The sequence below is a fragment of the Raphanus sativus genome, chromosome 3 (genome assembly GCF_000801105.2).
Source record: "Raphanus sativus cultivar WK10039 chromosome 3, ASM80110v3, whole genome shotgun sequence".
In the NCBI taxonomy this organism is placed as follows: Eukaryota; Viridiplantae; Streptophyta; class Magnoliopsida; order Brassicales; family Brassicaceae; genus Raphanus; species Raphanus sativus.
In genome coordinates, this window is record NC_079513.1 from 16,350,454 (window position 1) to 16,372,654 (window position 22,201).

The following is a 22,201-nucleotide window of genomic DNA, read 5'->3' on the forward strand; positions in this document are numbered from 1 at the left end:
TTTCAACCAATAGAAAAATAAAATGCAGAATAAAGTTAATAAATTTTGCATTGAAATGCTAAAACGACACTTATTTTGCAACGAAAAAAAATCTCTACAACGACACTTAATATGAAACGGAGGGAGTATAAAATTTAAAACCACGAAATTGATTTTCTGTTAAAACTGTTAGTGAAGTCCACACTACTGCACAAGGGAATTCAAATATTCAAGCCCAACTGGAACCTACCTCTCACGCTGCTCAACGGTCTCATCCAGCTTTGCATTTGTCGTCTTGTGAAACAGAGCATCGCACGGCAATGCAGTTGGACAATCGGTTCTCTCCGCTCTCAACCTTATCCACTGCATAGTACTCTTCACTCCGTTTGCTTTACCTTTAAAAGTTGTGTTCTCTTGTATCTAGATCGTTTGATTAGACCTTATATATTGATTGTGTAATCATCTCTGTTATTATTAAGTTGAAAATATTATTAAGTTAAAAGTTCTCTCTTTCACATGGTATTAGAGCCAAGTTGAATCTAGCTCTGATGAAGAGCCAGAACAAGAGATTGCTGCTCATCCTCCACCTTTAGTTCCTCAAGGGCCCAACCAACACTCGATGCAGACAAGGGCTAAAGCTGACATCAAGAAAACCAACACCAGATACACTCTTGTTGCTGCAAAATATTCAACTACAACACCAAAGAATATTAAAGAAGCCATGGCACACCCATGTTGGAGTAAGAACCGGAGCTCATAATTATGACTGACGCCAAATGATCTCAGCCGAGAAACTGGAGATTATTAACAATCAAACCCATGACCAAATTGTTGCACCAACACGAAGAGAAAGTACTCTCCCTTCAAATCTCTATGATCTATAGAAACAAAAAAATTATAAGAACAACTTTTCTTATTAGTTTTAGAAATTTCTCAAAACTAAAGTTCTCAATGTTTTTCTTAAATCATTACTCTCTTAGATCTTTGATCTACTCTCTTAGATCTTATGGAACACCTCTGCATTAGACCTCTATTTATATGAAATACAATTCTCTTTACCATATGAGATATGAAAACACAAACTAACCTAAATAGAATTTTTTTCTCCTATTTCTAGATTTCCTTTTTGTATTTATCTATTAATATATTAAACATCTAATAATATGTTAAGTTTCCACAAGTTTGGAATTATCTATCATTCACCCTCTTAATTCCAACTTGAATTAGGAAGATCAATTTCTTGAAATCCAATTAAGCTCCTCATTTTCTTAAAATTAATCAACAAGCAATCATCCTTCTACACACCATTGTGTGCGGTTCCATCCATTGGAGTCACATCTTTCTCAAGGTTAGATTGGATGTTCTCCTTGCTTCTGCACCGCATCTTCTTAGAATTGGCCCAATTCTTGTAAAACTTTCTCTTGTCCTCATCACTTAAGTTGTGATGAGTCTTGCGGCTGAAACTCACTGCGATGAGAGTTCTGGTAACGTCCGCCATCTTGCGTACATGTGCTCTAGTAGGGATGTCGGTCTTCTGCTCAACACTCATCATATTTATCTCTGGTTCGTCTTCAGCCTTTGAGATCTTTAACCTTGACTCCACTGGTACGTAAATTGTGTTACATGTTTCCATCTTTGTGTCATATATCCTTGTATATTTAACACCTACGTGAGTTATGTTACAAGCTTACATCCTTGTGTCACATACTCATGTATGTTTAACTCCAGGCGATCTATCCAGAAGCCTCCATGTATTGTTTCTTGTGATATAATTCATCTCGGCCAAAAGAGCTTAAAATCCACTTTTTCACAAAGTAGATTGAAGTCATCTGAGGTAAAATCTCCTCCTCTATTGGTGCAAACTCTTTTGAACTGATAGAATGCCTCGGTCTTCTTACGAACCATGGCTTTAGTCCGGAATTAGTGTCTTACTTGCTTCTCTGCTAGACATGTGTCACACACGCTTTCTTTGTGTGTTACACTCGACATTCCTACGACCATCATCAATGTATGAAGTCTCGCCTCCCTTACACGATCATTTCCAAGGTTCGTGAGTTAATGGCGTTCCAGATCTATTTTGATGCGACTTGGTCTCCCACCTGGAGAATCAAGGTTTCGGGAACAGATTGAAACAAAAGAGCAATTGCAACATCGTTTTTCTTTTGATCATCCAGACCGGGTTGGATCGTGTCCCATACTTCATGAACACGAAGTTGAACCTTCATCCTCATCGACCAAAATGTATAGTTTGTAGATGATAACATCGAACATTTAATGGTTGCGGATCCAAAGTCCTTCGTGCGTGGAGCTCTAGTCACGTCCGCCATCTTGCTTACGCGATATCTTGTTCACAAGCACCATGGTCTTAGGTTCAACTTAAACTTAGATTAGAGTTTTCAACCTGAGGCTCTAATACCAATTCAAATCTCTATGATCTCTAGAAACAAAGAATTTATAAGAACAACTTTTCTTATCAGCTTTAAAAACTTCTCAAAACTAAAGCTCTCAATACTTCTCTTAGATCCTTGAACTATTCTCTTAGATCTTTGATCTACTCTTTTAGATCTTATGGAAAACCTCTGCATTAGACCTCTAATATATGAAAGACAATTCTCTTTAACATGTGGGATATGAAAACACAAACTAATCTAAATATAATTTTTTTTCCTATTTATATATTTCCTTTTTGTGTTTATGTCTTAACATATTAAATATTTAATAATATGTTAAGTTTCCATGAACTTGGAATTATCCAACACCTCTAAACACATTATATTTACCAATTGAAACAACATGTTACCAACATATTTGCTAATTTTACAAGAATGTATATTACATATATAAATTTTCTTATTTTCATGTTTACAAATCACAACTACATATATATTAAACATTTGATCATCCCAAGGTAGAACCGTACTTTCTTATTACTTGTCGTTCTAGACTAAAATAATTGTTTCATTTTAATTGTCATTTTATTTTTAATGGATTTATTTACTTTCCAATTTTATCATTTTAGAGGTAAAACAAGAAATTTAATGATTTTATTAATTTGTGTAAAAAAGTTAGAACGAAAAATAAAATGAAATTGAAAGAGAATTTGTTTCATGTTTGCATATTAAAAATACATATTTGTGTAATATAAATAGTTAATGAAATAAAAACCACCACAATCTTTTCCCGGACCTGACGGTAGACTCACTCATCAATGAAAATTCGAGGACATGGAATATTCAAACGATTCAGAGTCTGGTTGACCCTGAGGATGTTAAGATTATTCTAAGTATCCCGTTAAGCAGATCTATGATAACAGATAGAGACGGCTGGCATTTCAATAATAATGGGAGGTATACAGTTAAATTTGGTTATCAGATTGAAATGATATATCCGGATAGAGATCGTGCATTACCAGAATTAGGACCATCCATCATCCCTCTGAAGGCGCAGTGTTGGAAAATAAAATGTCCACCTAAAATGAGACATTTTCTATGGCAAATGCTTTCTGGTTGTATAGCGGTAAAAAATAATCTAAAAGCTAGAGGAATACAAGGAGAGACCATTTGTACAAGATGTGGAGACCAGGACGAATCCATAAATCATATTTTCTTTGAATGTCCACCAGCGGTTCAAGTTTGGGCTTTGTCTAGGATTCCATCAAATCCGACAATCTTCCCCACCAACTCATTATTTGCAAATATATATGGACCATTTTTTCTGGCGGGTAACCCCAGTAATCGAGGATCATCATTTCGCTTGGATACTATGGTACATTTGGAAGGCAAAAAATTGTAAAGTTTTTAGTAATTTTGATATTGATCCACGGGATACTCTTCAGTTAGCCGAGATTGAGTCCCGACTTTGGAAAGAAGCACAAAATTCCCTTAACCAAGGAGTAGAAGTTGCTACGACATCAGCTATAACACAGGTTCCACTAATTCCAGGCAGATGGTGTTTCTCCGATGGATCATGGAAGGTTAATGAGAATTTTTCAGGACAAGGATGGTATAGTACTTTGGAAGGTTTTGATGGGTTAATGGGTGCAAGGAATACGAGAGCAAGTCTTTCTCCTCTGCACTCGGAGATTGAGGCACTGATTTGGGCAATGGAATGTATGAAGAATTTAAGACAATATAATGTTACTTTTGCAACAGATTGTTCGCAGTTGGTGAAAATGATTTCTGAATCAGATGAATGGCCAGCCTTTGCAAGTTATTTGGAAGACATAAGAAGTCTGAGAAGAAGTTTTACTTCTTCGGAGGTGGTCCATGTACCCATGACAAAAAATACGAAGGCGGACTGTCTAGCACGCAGTGTAAGAAAGCAATCGTCTTACGTCGTTCATATAGATACGGATTCTCCAGTTTGGTTAACAGAGTCAATATGAGTCTGTATTGTTGCTGACAAAAAAAAAGTTAATGAAATAGTTATCAGTTTAATTTAATTAACTCATTTGAAATCTCAGTTAATTAATTAGATGAAACTAGAAATAGTAATGTAAAGTAGATAAATTTGACATTCATGAAGTTTACATGTGTTATAAGAAAATGAATAATTAATCCTAAATGTCAAAGGTAGTTCGAGACTAATGGTCTAATGAGTTTTACTAATTTATATCACTATGAGATATAACATTTACTTTGGATTGATGCTTTCAAATTGTTAAAAAATATATATTTACCAAAATATAAATTTAAGATTTATGTGCATTAACTAGTGGGGTTAGCCTAGTGGTATTTGAGAGAACTCTGGCTTCAATATGGTATCAGTTTCGATTTCCACTGGCCACACGGATATGGATCCATTGCTTTCGACTCATTTGAATGCTAAGGAAAAGGTCTATTCATAGGCTATACGTTTACCCGGAAGTTAGGTCTGTGTCATTGACCCGGATTTAACCCTTTTTCTTTGTCAAAAAAAGATTTATGTGCATTACATGACTAACATGTAGTTTAATATTAATATGGTAAACTTTTCTTGAACTTTAAATGTACCAATCTTCCATTTTTTATGTTTTGTAAGATCCTCTCCAGTCTATTTTAATATTTTTAAAAATATTTTTAACAAAAACTTTATTGTAGAAATATAAAATTTTATTATATTTTGAAAAATGATTTCTCTATCTTTTCTTTTGAAATAGTCAATAGATGAACTCTATTATATGGAGTATCTCTACAATAGAGTAATTATCTCTATTTATATAGCCTGACAATACTGAAATGTTGAAAGTATTATCGTATAATATGTTCCCATCTTAAGAATCGGTTTAATTATTGGCAGACTACGAAACTTGACTTGTTCTTGAAACTTTAGAAAATTGACAACTTTGTTCATCCGTGAAATTTAATCAACTTGCATCTATCTTATTAAAATAGGAACATTATAACTTCTTCTAGGTAGAATTTTAAAAGTGGACCTCATATATTTAAATTAAATGACTCATTCTTTATATATAATACGTATCATAGTTTAACTTTGCATTGATGTATTTCCTTAAATACAGTTCTTCTTTTTGTCCATATTCCATATATAACTTTTACATTTATTACATGTCGATTTAAATAAGATATATACTAAGAATACTAAAAATATTAATCGTTCTAGAATTACCCCATACAATTCATTTTAAGTTAATCAGTATACTTTCATTGGCCATATTGATTTTATTGGTGCGAATAATATTAGGTAGATAAGTCATAGACACATACATAAAGATATGACTATTTTTATAACTACGTTGGGCCTAATCTACTTTCTGAAACAAATAACACATAACTTCATATATTGTATAGAATATAGTAATATTGTATAGTATTATACTTATACAATAATACTAAAAACAAACCAAACTGAAATATAATATACATCGAAAATGCTTTGAACCATTGCACACCAAATATATTAGACCTGAGAGATAAAATCCACTTTAAAATTAAGTAATAATTATTTTAAAAAATTAAATTTCGTAATGTACAAAAAAGTAAGTTTTATATAAAATTGTGTGTTACAATAAAAAGACACAACTCGCGTTTGCAAAATGTTATTTTTACATACGGAAGACAGTTTTGATATTGTTCTTTAAACACAAAATTGAATTATACAAACTCGATACTACAAAAAACTAAACAATATATAATACATTTTAAAAGTAAAATCCGTGCAGGTACGCATATGTTCATATAAATATTATGTTACACATATTTTCATATAAATAATACCCCAATGTAAGTTTTGTATGATAAATGTTGAAAATACAAAATATATAGCACTATATATTTTAAATAATATAGAAAAATCTACTTCACGTTATCATAAAATTTAAAAATCAAATTTAGTAATTAAACACATTGCTTATTTAAATACATTAGTACACATTGTTATTTATCAAAATTTTGTATTAATACACATTGCGATCATGTATAACATTTAGTAAAAACAAAGATAAAAAAAAAATTGACTCCCGCTCGGTCGAGCGGGTCATGATCTAGTTATATTTTAAACAAATATACAAGACTGCAAATAGACATAGACCGAGTGTGTGTACAGAAACTGTGTGTTTTATATATGCAAAGGCGGCAATGTTGCAGGTCTTCTTTAATTTAGTACAGAAACTGCAGATTTTACCCAACAAGTTCCTTGTATTTGCTTCTGTTTCACGCAATATTGATATAAAATTTATACTAACTATTATGTTGAATTTCCGAGCAACTAATCTTTTAAAAAGTTATGGTTTTTCCTTTTTCACATCTAAAATAAAATAATGAATCTTATTTCTCAGTTTTGGTAATTTATGTACGTACAAAATAATACTTTAAGTTTTATATTCTTGTTATATATTAAAAATTTGAAGAAAAACCACAGCAAACTATGTCACAAAATATAATATAGACATGACCAATTATCTCACCTATAAACAAGAAATGAAAATATACTGTATTATTAAATGTTATCATATATTATTTGAGACCCTTCATAAATGCTCTATGAGACTATTAAAAATTCATTTATTATTGTTCAACTTTTTATTTGTTGTTCTTCAGTTTTTCAGAAATACAATATACTGTACTATTTTAAAACAGGTTAATATTAATCTTGTTGACAACGTAGCTATCAAATCGGTTGGTCCATTTCTCATGTAGACATATCTCGGGAATCTGTACTAGTGCTGAATATACTAACTAATATTTGATGTATTAACATATATTCGTATCTCTGGTCATATGGGGAAGACTGCACTCCTGTAAAACCTCAAATTGTGGAGCCACATCACTACCATCATTATATAATTACGGAAAAAATTTCAAAACAGAACAAAAAACATCATGATTGTTTCGTTAGTATAAAATTATTTTTGTCCAATTTGTTTCTCTTTTATCATTTCTATTTTTGAAAATTAATAAAATAAATAGTTTTGTGATTCAAAAAAATTATAAAAATATAAAAAATTAACAAAACATTCATATACACAAACATGTATTTTTTTGGTCGAAAAACTTAATATATGAAAGTTCCAAATTACGTTCTAATAAAAGTAGATTGCGTCTTCTACGGAAAATATGTTAGTAAAAACAAATTCTAGATTAAACATGTTTATCTACTTTTTTAAGATGAACAGTCTATCTTTTATTAAAAAATTAATCAGGGAGAATGTGAATTCTGCTATTCGTAAATATAACCACTTTTCTGAGAATCCATTATCTACTTTTATGAAGTATTCTTAAGTTTTGGGAATGGAAAATCTAGAATCTATTCATACGTCTACCCTAAGGTAGAAATTACATTCAAAATTTTTGTCATTATTCTAAAAAAGTAGTAGGTGCTTTCTACGTATAAGAAAATCTGTTATTTCGAAATTAAGGAAATTTTAGTTAAATATATTCTAAAAATATTCTAACTTCCTAAAACGTGTTTTGATCGATTTTTTTGTCAAAATGTAAAAAAAAATATTTTAATTTTTTTCTTCATCAATCTATAATTTCTCCATAGTTTGTCTTGTGATTTTCACAAACTCTTATTCTATTTTTTTCAAGTTTAATAAAACTAAAGAATTTACAAATGCTTTAAACTTTTTATAAAAATAAAACTTTGTCAAACATTTATTGTAAAGTTTATTTAACGTTTTTTACTAAAACCTTTTGTAAAGTTTTATTTTTATTTTTAAAGTTTACAAAATTTATTTTTATTAAAGTTTTATTAAAAATGTTTTAAAATTTTATTTTTATTAAAAAAGTTAATAAAACTAAAACGTTTACAAACTTTTTAAACTTTGTAAAATATTTTTTATAAATTTTATTTAAAGTATTTATTAAAAAATTGCAAGTTTTATTTTCATTTTTATAAAGTTTACAAATTTTATTTTCTTGAATTTTTATTAAAAATGTTGTAAACATCTTATAAAAATAAAACTTTGTAAAACGTTTAATTATAAAGTCTATTTAACGTTTTTATTAAAAACGTTTTGTAAATTATTTTTATTTTTATAAAGTTTACAAAGTTTATTTTTATTAAAGTTTTATTAAAAACTTTTTAAAACGTTTTATTTTTATTTTCTCTTTTAAAAATGTTTTTAATTAATTTAAAAAAAAATAATTCTTTTACTTTAATGTGTTTAATTAGATTAATCAATGGTTAGTTTTGGGATTATGAAAAAAATTATACTAAAGAAACAATTAAATGATAATTTTATACTATTGAGACAATCATACTAAATTTGTGTTTCATTTTGGCAAATTTTCTACAGTTATTTCCAGCATCTGAGAAGAACAAAAATTTCAAAAAGAAGAAGAGAGATTTTTATATATGTAACAAAGTCATATATATAATGTAAAAAAAGGTCATCAATCTTCTTCCAAAATTATTACAAGTCAACCAAGAGTTCTTGGCCTAGTGATAATGGAACTCCAGCTGGAGTGTCCGCCCTGAGTTCGAGTCGCTTTGGCCACCTTCCCGCCTATAACCGTGCGTGCCCGGATGGAAGGCCTCGTGGGGATTAGTTTGGGCTTACTGCCTGGAAACCCCCACGGTTATCAAAAAAAAAAAAATTATTACAAGTCAGATCTGCCAAATCCCTCGTTTGGTGGGGCTTCCGTCTCAGTTAATACAAAATATGCGAGTTTACGTTTTCAAAATAGAATCTAGTAATTCTGTAGTGTTGGTGGCAAATTTCAGATTTGGATATCAACTAAAATTTATGATGCATAGATGTCAAGTCAAAATGAAATCTCCCGGTTAAAGATTGAGATATTTACATTCCAGGTTACATTATGACTTTTTATAACATAAAAGATCACTTTCTTCTACTGAGATACTTTATGAGGTTGAAAAAACAAAAATCCTTTTTAATGAAAGAGAATAATGAATTTTTTCTTTTATCTTGTTAATATTTGATCCCAAAAAAAGACGACAACTTCTTTGACCACCAACAAACAGTTCCGACGAAGCTAATTGTCAATTCCTGCCATGATTTCAACAAATTCTCTCAATCTGCCTCATACCTTTGTTCTAAAACGGGGGTGTGGTGACCGAAAATTGGAGGGGGATATTTGAAAAGGGCTATGGAATTTTGGTTATAAATTATGATCTGTAAAATTCGAAAATCATTAAGAAACTTGTGTTTTGCTTGTCTTTTGATTATAAGCGGTTAATCTATACAAAATCTGTAAGTTTTAAAAGTAAAATCGTCAAAAAAATTAAAGATCTCAGAAAGAAAATCAATGGCGGTTCCGATATGAGTTGCAGAAAAAGTAGAAAACCATAGTTTGAAGAAGACGAATTTATTACAAAATTGCCACTCTGTAAAAAATATTGTACATTATATTTCGGATGTACATGTGTACACATCTTCTTATACATGTGCATTTTATCTATGTAGTGTACATGTATACACATGCATTTTATCTATGTAGTGTACAAGATAAGTCAAACTAGCCATTGCCTCTTTCTGAAACCCATTGACAAAGAGAGACTCCATATAACTTTAAGCAACAAAACACTTAACACATAAACACTATATATAGATCCATTGACAAGTATTAAATTTGTTTTGTTACTTGTGTACGTAAGTATCGTGTATCCATGTGTACATCTAGGTGTCGCTGTCCATATGTACATTCTTAATATGCACATGTACATGCTTAATATGCAAAAGATTGAAAGTTAATAACATTTCACGGAAAGATTAAAACTTTCTTGTAAATTAATACTTTTGAGACTATGAGGAGGTGGAGGAAGAGTATAGTAGGCACTTTTTCATCTCTTTCGACTATTTCACACTAACTTGCCCAATAGGCAACACACCTATAAGCAGGTAAAGAAACTTGCCAGTCCTAACAAGTTTACTTCAGAGAAGCCATTGGTGTCTCTAGCTAGCTCATTGTATGTGAAAGTGCTTTTGGAGAAGTGTAAATAAGTCATGAAAAGGGTGAAGAAGGTATTGGACGGTCTGAGTAGTCGAAGCGGCCGCTACTGCCATGAAAGGCGGTGAGGTTGTTGTGGTGAAGATGGAGGCTTACGTGGTGGTAGTTACGTCACGGTGGTGTTCCGCCGCCGCCGTATAAAGGATTCGGTGGTGGACATAAGATTGAAGGTAAAAGTTTTTGAATAGGGAATTCAGGAGAAGTAATAGGTGTGAGAGGAGAGGGCTGAGGATGAAGAGAAACAGAAGACAGATATGGGATTGGTGGTTGGGGGTTGAGGAGAAGAAGATGGTGGTGAGAGGAGTAGGCGTAGAAAAAAAATGTGAATTTTTTTTTAATTACTAAAAGAAAGAAGGATATAATTGGAATCTCATGTTCTTTTTGCTTTGGAAACATGAATAAAGTGTCTCAATAGCAAAATATGATTTAGTGTGATATTGTAAAGATGAAAAGTGACCTATGGTGTAATTGTTTTTTAAAGATTTTCATATATTATATGTGGCTTTCTAGACATTTTCCGATCGACGCAATAGCACACAGTATAGAAATTGTTCAGAAAGCATTAAATGGGCAAAACGATCACCATCTGTGTTAAACTCTATTGTACGAAATGTATCATTAGCTCTTTCTGTTGAACCTAGCAAATGTGCATATCTTTATAGTGTCAGTGTGAACTAGGTTTGCTTACCAATCAGAGATGACTTTATTAAATATAACCAACCTCACGTTGTTGAATCTTATACAGGAATTGAGTTCCAAAGATCCGAAAATCTAACAAAAGCAAATTATAGACATTTTGTTATCCCAAAGGGAAAAGGGTTCAAAATCGAAAACAAATAAGAACACTTACTAAGAATATCTTTTATGATTTTTTTGTTTGTTTATGGTTAACGTCAAAACACGATATTTTGTGAGTGGATACATAAGAGTATTTTACGAAATGTTGTTCCACCACCTTTTGTGACAAGTAGTTCATTTGTATAATTGCATTACAAACGTTAGTCCACCGTTTTGCTACTTTTGCGTATATATAATACGAACAGTACCTAAATTTTATTCGTAAAGAAAAGTTGCATTTGGATAATAATGAAGGTGGAAAATTATATACAGACGGAGGTTTGTTGAAACTTGGACTCTTATGAACGAATGTTTCTCACAATCCACTTTTTGTGACAATGTTGTTCCACCACTTTTGGACTCTTATACGAACAGTCCTCAGTTTCTCACCATCCTATGAACGAATGTTTCAGTTTGTCGGCTCGTCATGTTCCACCGCACGAACATGGCAGAAAAGAGCTATATTAATGTTGTATATCCACATTTTTATTTTTAGCATTTAAATTTTTGTTCCATACATCTTGAGTGAGAGAGAGAGTTGTGGTGACAAAGAATCAGCATATTTTAAGCAAGTGTATTTAGTCATGCAATAAACTTTCTTACAACATCTAGGAAAATGATAATCAATCTACTATTGTCTTGTGTTTGTATATACTCTTGATAACTTTTTGTATTCACAGTTAAAAAAGTCATAATATCTTTCTAAAATCTGGGAAGAAAAGTAAAACAAATGTTTATCCTACTATATATAATCGGCCCTGCAACCGAAAACACTAAAGAGATGACCAATTAAGAAAGAACATGAGAATGCATTTAACAAATAACAATACATTGTAAAACCACATAACACTTGCTACATTCACAAGGAAACGATATTATTTGGTTGTCTACCGCACAGAAATGTACGCAGTGCGATGAAAATGAGAAAGAAAGAGATGGAAGACTAGGAGAAGTAATGATGAGAACAAGGATATGGAGAGCAGAGAATGGTCTTACCGACCGAATCAGTTCTCGGACCTTGTTCTCTTCTGTTCCATTCACTTAGGTCCCACCTTTTTGCGGCCTTTTTATTTTTCATCACTTTAAAATGTCAAACCAAATCTTACTTATGATTCCATGTGCTTTAACCGTTTCTTTGTTTCCTTTTCAAAATTGTTTTCAAAAGTAGTGAGTGTGGACCACATATTTATCATTAATAAATCTAGAGTTTTTTTCTTGATAAAATTTGCCACTTTGCATTAAAAAACACTAATGATTTTTTCTTAATCAAAATTAATATCACAGTTTATTTTTTTAATTATAGGAGTAGCAAATAGTTGTATTTTATGAATTTTCGATGTTTTTGAAGAAACCAAAAGCACAAAATAGATAAACAAAAGTATAATATATAATTTTGGTAAGTAATTCTTAAAAAATAAACATGGAATTAACTTAAAAGGGTATATATTTTCTGGGAATAATACGAATTAATCATTACTGGATTCCATCTCAACCTTATGAATGGCCAGAGTTTTGTAAAACCTGTAGTTACTAATAGAATAGAAATCATATTTTAGTTATAGAATCAAGACTTTTTAAAACGCAAAGAGTGTAAGAAACGGTATAGTATGAAAACAATTATTTCATAAATTTCCCTAAAAGAAATTCAGACTAGTACTCTATCCGTTGGAAAATGATGTAGTTTGTCGACAAGAGTGCACAAAAATCATTTTAGTTTGGAATTTTTGTTTGTGTGTGAATGTGATTTATCTGAAACGACACCAATAAACAAATATCTTATCAATTTCTCTTGCTTTATAGATTATTGAATTGGCTTTCGAGTGGTAATGGATATACATTTACATTTTTTTTGTTTGAACGATTTGGAGTAGTCAACAAAACTTTTGAATCTATCGTAGATCCTCCACGGCCCATCTGTACGGCGTATGATAAGATATTTGTTTGAATGGACTCCAACATGACACATTCAAACTTACAATGATTTTCTAAAATTTCGAAGTACGCTGAAACAATTTTGTTTAGAAAATTTGTTTTCTATTAGAGCTTATAAAATGTAATGCTTGGTTGATCAGGTTAATTGATTTGAGGAATCATATGCATATACAATTTTTGGTAAGTTTCATTTAATAATCAAATGAAATAAGATTAATACTTTTAACTGGTCATTGGAATATGTATGTTTGATTATATATTGTTTGCTTATTTTGATTATTTTAAAAATATTTACACTATCAGTCTATCTTGTTTAACTTTATTTTCAATTAGTTGATTTATAGTAAGAAATAACATTTTTATTTTATTTTTAAAAGCTAGTTCCCAAAATTTAGAATTATACATTGGATATTTAGAATTAAAATACATTCTCAGATTGTTATTTTTCTTGGTAAATTTGTTAAAATTTATTATTAGTTTTATGTTTTTTTTACAGAAAGACAGATAATACAAAAATCAGAATTGCAGAATTTAAATTAACACAAACTCAGACCTAACAAACAAGGATTGACTACAACACAGTGACTAATAAGACCATCTCCAATGATTTTTCACAATTTCAAAACGAATTTATGATTTACATCAATCTCGTTCTCCAACGAGAGGGGGGGGGGGGGTGGGTAAGCATGTTTGTTTTAAAAATTGTAGATTTTAAAAATTAAAATCCATCTTTACTTCTTTTATTAAAATATACTATTTATTGTATTAATAAATTATATAATCATATACAATACAGTAATAGAATTTTATTTAAACAATACTACTAATATATTTTTTCAAACATAATCAATCAAAACATGTTTTATGTTGTCTTAGGTTTGTATGTGTTTTCAATTTTCTATTAGTTATGTATTTTTTATGTTAATTTTTATTATTTATTATATATATGATTATTAAATTATAAGTTATAAAAAATTAATCAGCATAAGCATAAGCATGTTTATTTTAAAATTTTAGATTTTAAAACTAAAATCTATCTTTAATTCTCTATTAAAACACACTATTTATTTTATTAATAAAATTATATAATCATATACAATACAGTAATAGAATTTTATTTAAACAATAGTACTAATATATTTTTCCAAACATAATCAATCAAAACATGTTTTATGTTGTCTTAGGTTTTTATGTGTTTTCAAATCTCTATTAGTTATGTATTTTGATGTTAATTTTTATTTTTTATTATTTATTATATATATATATATGATTATTAAATTATAAGTTATAAAAAATTTAATCAGTGTATATATGTTAGATAAAAGTTCTGAAAATAATATTTTGTGTAAATATTATGTTTATGCATAAAACAAATTTTTAAAAAAAATTAGAAATAATTATGCAAATAATAAAGTTCAGCATCAAAATGAGTATAGATAGTATTCTTTAAAATAATGTATTATGAAAGAAATTCTTGTCTGTCATTTTTAATATTTTTTCTTATTTTTGTTACATTATTGGAGATGCTCTGAGCAAAAAAAAAAACACATCAAAATCGGAGAACATTTGCCGCAAAAACAAACCCAGATTTTGCGATCATAACAATCTTCGATCGTAACACTATTATTAATTCGCCAAAACAATCCACAAATTGGATAAAGACAAAATCTCGTTAGTTGATATAAAAAAACTAACGAATGAGAATTGATTCACTAAACCCTTAGAAGAGTTTTGTAACATCCTAAATTGTGATATGTGAAAAGATTTAGGGGGGGTTATTGGTTTAAAAATTCTAAAGAAGTTTTAAAATTTTGAGAATCCACTATTATTGGTTTATAAATTTTAAAAGTCTTACTAAAATCCATTGTTATTGGTTTGATGACTTCTAAATTCCACTCAAATCCTTTGTTATTCATAAAGTTTAGTTATTATGGATTTTACTATTCCATTAAATTCTATTATTATTGGAAAGTGGATTCCTTATATTTTTACTCATGAGACTAGACTTTGAAAATATCACCTATACTCATAAGATTTCTGAAATCGGTGAAATAAGAAAAACATACACATATTGAATATTTATCTACGTAAACACACTACACGAGACTCAATAATGGTGAAGCAACCAAACTCACATGATCTGTAATTCATTATATTTTTTTATAGTTTCATATTTGACAAAACAACTGTTTGATTTAACAATGGTGAAGAAATATAACCCATACGATAACTAGAATAGTGTTTCGAGAAAATCACAAAAGTAAAAAAAAATAAGACTGATTATTATCACAAGAAAACCAATAAGAAGAGAAACTCACTAAACATAAGGAAAATGAGAAATGTGTATCATTGTATCAATTGATGTTTATATATATATGATTTTTTCGAGATTTTATTTTTGGAAAAGTTCTAGAGAGATTGTATACATTGCCTTATAACTAGAAATATTTTGAAAAAATATATTATGCAAATCCATGATAATTAATAAAATCTGTTGAAATCAATACAAAGTATTTGATAGAAATTTGTTAACTCTACTTAACTTCTAAAAATCTGTCAACTTTTAAAATCACTAAACTCCTTCCAAATTCTGATTCCAATAACCCCCCCTTAAGAAAATTGATTTGGCTACCTATGTCACTAAAATTGATTTATCTTTTCCGTCACACATCCGTTTAAAACTCCAGAATTAAACGTATTTGGGGTAGAGTAATGAAAGGATGGTGACCTATCGGAAAGCGATTCGCGATACCGTGTAAGTGAGGCCAAAACATGGGAAAATGTTGGGTGGTGATTGAAGGGTCAGTAAACAATGATTTCAAGCCTTGAAAAAATTAACGACCGACCGTCGGATGGGATGGGGCCGACGGGCCGAGAGAGCGGACGTTGGTGGCCCATTAACCGTGGGTGGTCGGGGCGTTACAAGTGGTATTAGAGCTGGTTAGCCGTCTCAGTTCTGACCTAAGAGGCGTCTTGAGACCTGTCGTAAAGCGCAACGAGGACGTTGCGTTCTTTGAGAGGGGGTGAATTGTAACATCCCGAGTTGTGATATGTGAAAAGGCTTAAAAGAATTGATTTGGCTACCTATGTCACCAAAGTTGACTTATCTTTTCCGTCACACATTGTTTAGAACTCTAGAGTTAAACGTGCTTGGGTTGGAGTATTGAAATGATGGGTGATCTATCGGGAAGTGATTCGCGATACCGTGTAAGTGAGGCCAAATCACGGGAAAAGTCATGTGGTGATTGCTGGATCATTAAACAATGATTTCGAACCTTGGAAATATTAACGAATCGATCACTAGAACGGGATAGGGCCCACGGGCCGAGAAGGCGTGGATGGCCCATTAACCATAAACGGATCGGGACGTTACAAGTTTTCTACCCTTCGTGTACTTTGGTCAAAATATACCAGGTGCGTAATGACACCAGCATGGCGTCTTCAGTCCACACAGTAGAGCACAATGATCCATTGTGATATATGTTACCAAAACTATTCAAAACTGGACTCGAGGTAAGAAAAATAAAGTTGAACATAATAATTTCAGGCGTTACCAATTATTCATTTGGCTTGTAGTATTTTCATTTTTCTTCTTAAGACTCCATATCGAGTCTACAGAAAAACAAGTTTGCAAATCAAGTAAGAATGAAGCCAATCTTCTTCTTCTTCTTTTTTTTTCTTCCTGAAAAGCCCATATTTCATTTGTAAGAACATCTGCTTTACTATTAGACTCATAATAAGAAAAGCCACTGATTATTTTATCATAAATGTCAACGATAGTGAGATGTAAAGTATATATATCACCCAGATATTTTAGTATTAATTACTCACATACCATTTTCTATTAATAAGTTCGATAAAGTTGATAACTTTTTTAACATGATAAATCTAGTCAACAAAATGTTTCTTGATGAGGTGAAGATTCAGATGATATTGTCTGATATGTTGAAAAATGGATGATGATTCAGAAACATGTTTTGTTCAAAAGGGGGCTCCATGGTGCACCACACTACACATTAACATGAAACTATAATGCGGTAAACTAAAATCATGAGGCTGTATGATAATATATTCAGACCAGGCATGAAAGCATTCGTGATCATTGTTCCTAGAGCTTTAAAGTGTGGCCTTCATCTGACCCCCCTCTGCTTACATGTTGGTAAATAAAATTGTATAAAAGTTAGTGCAACTTACCCAATATTTTTAATATTTCTAACAAAAGTATGCATATACTCCACGTCTCCACACGTATAGTATAGTATAACATTAATCATTTTGTTAACAATCAAAATTTACATTTAGGTACTTTCGTAGGCTTACGTGCTAGAGTTTTTAAGAACAAGTGATCATTGAAGTATTAAGTCAATGAAGTGGTTCTTGTTTTTTTTTCCTCTAAAAGATTTAGGTCTTCGTAATATGGATATATATCTTTGACATTTCCTTGGATTCGGTAGTTTTGACAATTGATTTTGTTGACTCTCAGAATAGCAAAAAGTACATAACACTTTCTAAATAAATAAAATAAAATATCTTTATCGTACCAATATACGCTCGCTCCTTGTAAATAAACAAAGCCAATGATTCACCATAAGCCAAATAAAGAAGAATAGAACTGCAGAAATTAATGCCCATAGATGAGACTAGAACTAAGACACTATGCTCCATATGAAATACATAATCTTGTGTTCTTAATGTCAGATGCCTAACTTTCCGTTTACAACACCACGTGAGATATCTTTGGATTCACTTCATCCTTCGTCTACTCTTCTCTTGTTACTCACCATAACCAGAGCCGTGCCTGACATTTGTTAGACTAGAAGCAAAAAAAAAAAAATTTGGCCCTTTATGTATGTGTTTATGATCAAGCAACAAGTATTTGACAATTTTCCTAAAATTTCATCATAACGTATGAACAAAATTTATGGAACTAAAAGAAAGGGAGAGAAGAACAGTGCACAAAATAAATAAAAAAGGCAATGCTATTTCCTTTTCTACAATATAAATATAAGCAAAAAGGTTTAAAATACATAGCTGTGCGTAAATAGAATCGATTTCTTGACCCATGACAAAAGCCTCAAGAAACTCTTACCACATGAACTAACTAAGCACTTAACAAATTGCCCCTAATTTTTTTTTCATATTAGTTGGCCCTGAAGCATATGCTTGTTGTGCCTGCATCCAAGCACGGCCCTGACCATAACTGCAACGTAGAGATATTTTCTGAACGTGCTCAATCAATATTATTTTGTTCCCTCTAAATAAGCAAAATAACTGTTACCCCTATTCTTTCATGGTATACCCCTATTCTTTCATGATATATTATTTTTAATCAATATAATTAAATCAGGATACTTTTTATGGATTTACCCCTATTCTTTCAAGGTATATTATTTTTTGTGCCATCAATTTTGCCTTCAAAATTAAAATTCATTAAAGATAATTTAAGAAATGAATTTTTGACCACTTTTTTTTGTTTGACAACAAACACCATGTTTTATTAATTCAGAAGGAAAATGTTAGCTTTGTGGGCTAACCACTCCGGAATTACAGAGTAAACATGGGAGAAAATAGAGTTTTTCAGGCGAGCTCTCTTAACAAGGGTCTCCGCTCTTACATTTCGCTTTCTTTCGATAAAAGATATTGAAAATTTAGTAAAAAGAGAGAGTAAATGGGGAAATTCATTCCATTCCGAAGCAATAGCTGGCCAATCTTCTTCATCGTAAATCAGCTTGACTAGCTGAAAACAATCTGATTGATAGGACATCGATGTAAATCCTAGCTGTAGGGAATATTTCATTCCATGAAGCAAGATAGTAAACTCCGCATGCATAGGAGACAGGACATGGTCCATTCCTACGGATCCATATATATGGGTACCCAGCGCCAGATCCATAGCGAAACCTCCTCCAGAAACCGTCTTGGAAGATGTAACTCGTCCTCCTCGTTTCCGTCGTTTAAGGGTTGGTTTCCCCCCGTACCTTCCTTGTTCTCAATTACTTGTGCTACTCTCCAGTTTTCCTCCTCTCTAGTGGCGTGTAGTACTGTATCCGGAGGGATTATTTGGTTGCCATTGAAGGTCTACTCGTTCCTAACTTTCCATATAAACCATGCAATCCATGAAAATCTAGCAAAAATATTTTCCGGGGCTCCACTCTTCTTTGCGCGCAGGAGTAAATAATCAAAGTTTCCGTATAGAGATTCGCTCGGGAATATTCCTGGAGAGGTAGAGATATCTGATAGTGCCCATGTCTAGAGTGCCGGGGGATAGAAAAAGAGAAGATGATTTATTGATTAATCTTCGTGTCCACATCTGGGGCATGACCTATCGGTCCCACAATGTCTATCTGCTAGGCGGCTGCATGACCTATCGGTCCCACCACGCAGTCCGACAACACTTGCCATAGGAAATGTTGAATCTTCCTTGGTGCTTTTAGTTTCCAGATCATAGCTTTTAGGGGGTTACTGTTCGGATTTACCCCTACTCTTTCATGGTATATTATTTTTTGTGCCATCAATTTTGTCTTAAAAACTAAAATTCATTAAGGATAATTTAGAAAATGAATTTTCGACCACTTAAATAACCTAAAATCTCGCCATACATATAACTAATTATCCTTATTTCAATACTAATGAATAAACAAATATTACAATAACTTAATTAATACTATAAGTCATTCGAGATTGATCCAGATACCAACCAACGGACTTTTCCAATCATAATAACACCATCTAAACCTCTCACATATAAGAAGTCAATTATATATGCCCACTGGTACAAAACCTATGAATATATTATTTGATTTTGTTTTTTGTTAATGACAATGTATAACTCTCACATATATGAAGTCAACTATATATGTCCAATGGTAAATAATTCTTTAAAGAGAACCAGATAAAACAATGGTAAATTTTGTTTAAGTGGACTTTTAATAGAAATAGTTATTCACATAAACTCTTTTAGCTTAACGGATTTTAAATAGGTTATTCAATTAAAAATATTTATTAAATGTGATTTTACTTAAAATTAGTGAAGACCATAACTCATTTACATATATATTTAATAGAATATATCAAAATTACTATACTCAAACATCTTTCAAAAGATTTGTTCGGTTTTCAGTGAGGTTTAGATTTGATAACACTTTAAAAACCGTTCGAGTAAATAAGCTAGGCCAGGGCATTTCGGGTATCGGTTCGGTTCGGGTATCTCGAGTTTCGGGTAGTTCGGTTAGGGGGTTAGACTATCCATTTACTACTTGACCTATTTTCGCTTCGGTTCGGATAGTAACTCTGGGAACCGGAAAATACCCAAAAATGGTTCTCATTTGATTCCGGTTCCGGTTCGAATAGTTCAGAGAGTTCGGATAAAATATCGGTTATTTAAAATAAATATAAAATAATTAGGATGAATTAGATAAAAATTTGGATATTTTGGATTACTTTGGTTACTTTGGATAAAATTATCTGGATACTTTTGGATAATTTGGATGTTTCAGATATTTTACAATAATTTATTTATTTTTAAATGTTTTCAGATTTTAAACAAATTTTTAAGTTATAAATATATGTTTAGTTATGTTATATGTATATATAACTAATATATTTATATATTCGAGTACCCGTTCGGTACTCGGTTCGGTTCCGATTCGATTCACTTATTTCGGATATAGAAATATATGAACCATTTAGATATTTAAAGGTCTTCGGTTTGGTTCTGGTTTGGGTATTTCTATTCGGTTCCGGTTTTTTGCCCACGCCTACAAGCCATGTCTAATAGAGGTCTAACAGAATATGATACTTTGATTTTCAGATCGATTTGAGTTATTTAGGTACGAGTATTTTGATTATTTATGTTAAGTAAATACTAAGAAAATATAATTGTTGCAAACTTTAAGAATAAAGTTTTAAAAATAATTTCTTAAATACATATGTACAAATGTATAGTTATGCAATTTGACATATTTAATATAGTTACCGAAATTATATTAAATAAACTAATATTCAACACAAATATGATTATAAAAATACACAAAAATTAAAAAAATATTCTCAAAGAAAAATTAAAACAAAAAATAGCAGTTAATGTCGTATTTATGAAAAGACAGGTCGTTAAATCGTTTGTAAGACCGATTGAGAAAGTGGTACTCTAGCGGTGGCGTTTGGGACCAGCAAATGTTGGCTGCGGCTTGTGCCTTGCGGATTGGGACGTTCGACTCTTACATGGGATAGAGAGTTAATATCCAGATAAATATGATTCGATTGCTCTGGGTCTCAAGTAACTAGGGACATAGGCCCCAAACCTCTTGATTTATTAAGAAATTGAAAAAAAATAGAGAACATATGTCAAATTTTGGTTTATTTATCGTGTGTGTGCTTTTTATTAGATCGTATGTGAATCTTATCATATATACCACTGATTTCTCATCTATAATATTATAAAAATGAGACTTTTTTTTTAAGTTCCTTTGATTTAGTTTAGTATTTATATGACTGCCATTGTCTTTTAATATCAACTATATTTAATTTATTAATTACCGATATTTTAATGAATGGAAAAATTCTAATTGACGTAATCATAATAACTATACCAAAAATAAATAAAAACTCTAACAAATCTTTATCCCAAGTTTTCGAACTAGAAAAAAAAAAGTATTTTCGAGATGGCGACTGCCGTTAATTAGGGCTTCTCGCTTATAAACTAAATTCAAGGGTCGTACGTTGGAGTAGGATGAAATTGATATTGTTCTCTATTAGCAACGGTCAGAGACTCAGAGGTAATAACATCAAGAATTAAAAATGGCTGTTTTTAAGGAAAGGAAGGATACAGATAAAAAACCTCCTTTGAATGGAGATAAAAGCCTTCTCTTTGTGGAATTGCGAGATAAGCGATCAAAAAGTTAATTGATTACATAAAACCAATCAAGGAAGTTTTGATATTGCCACTACCTCCACAGCTTCCGCAGTTTCAAAACATAGGTCTTCACTCTGTCTTTGCCAGAAACGGCCAAGCCGCACAAAACGTCTTCGAGTAAGCATTTGCA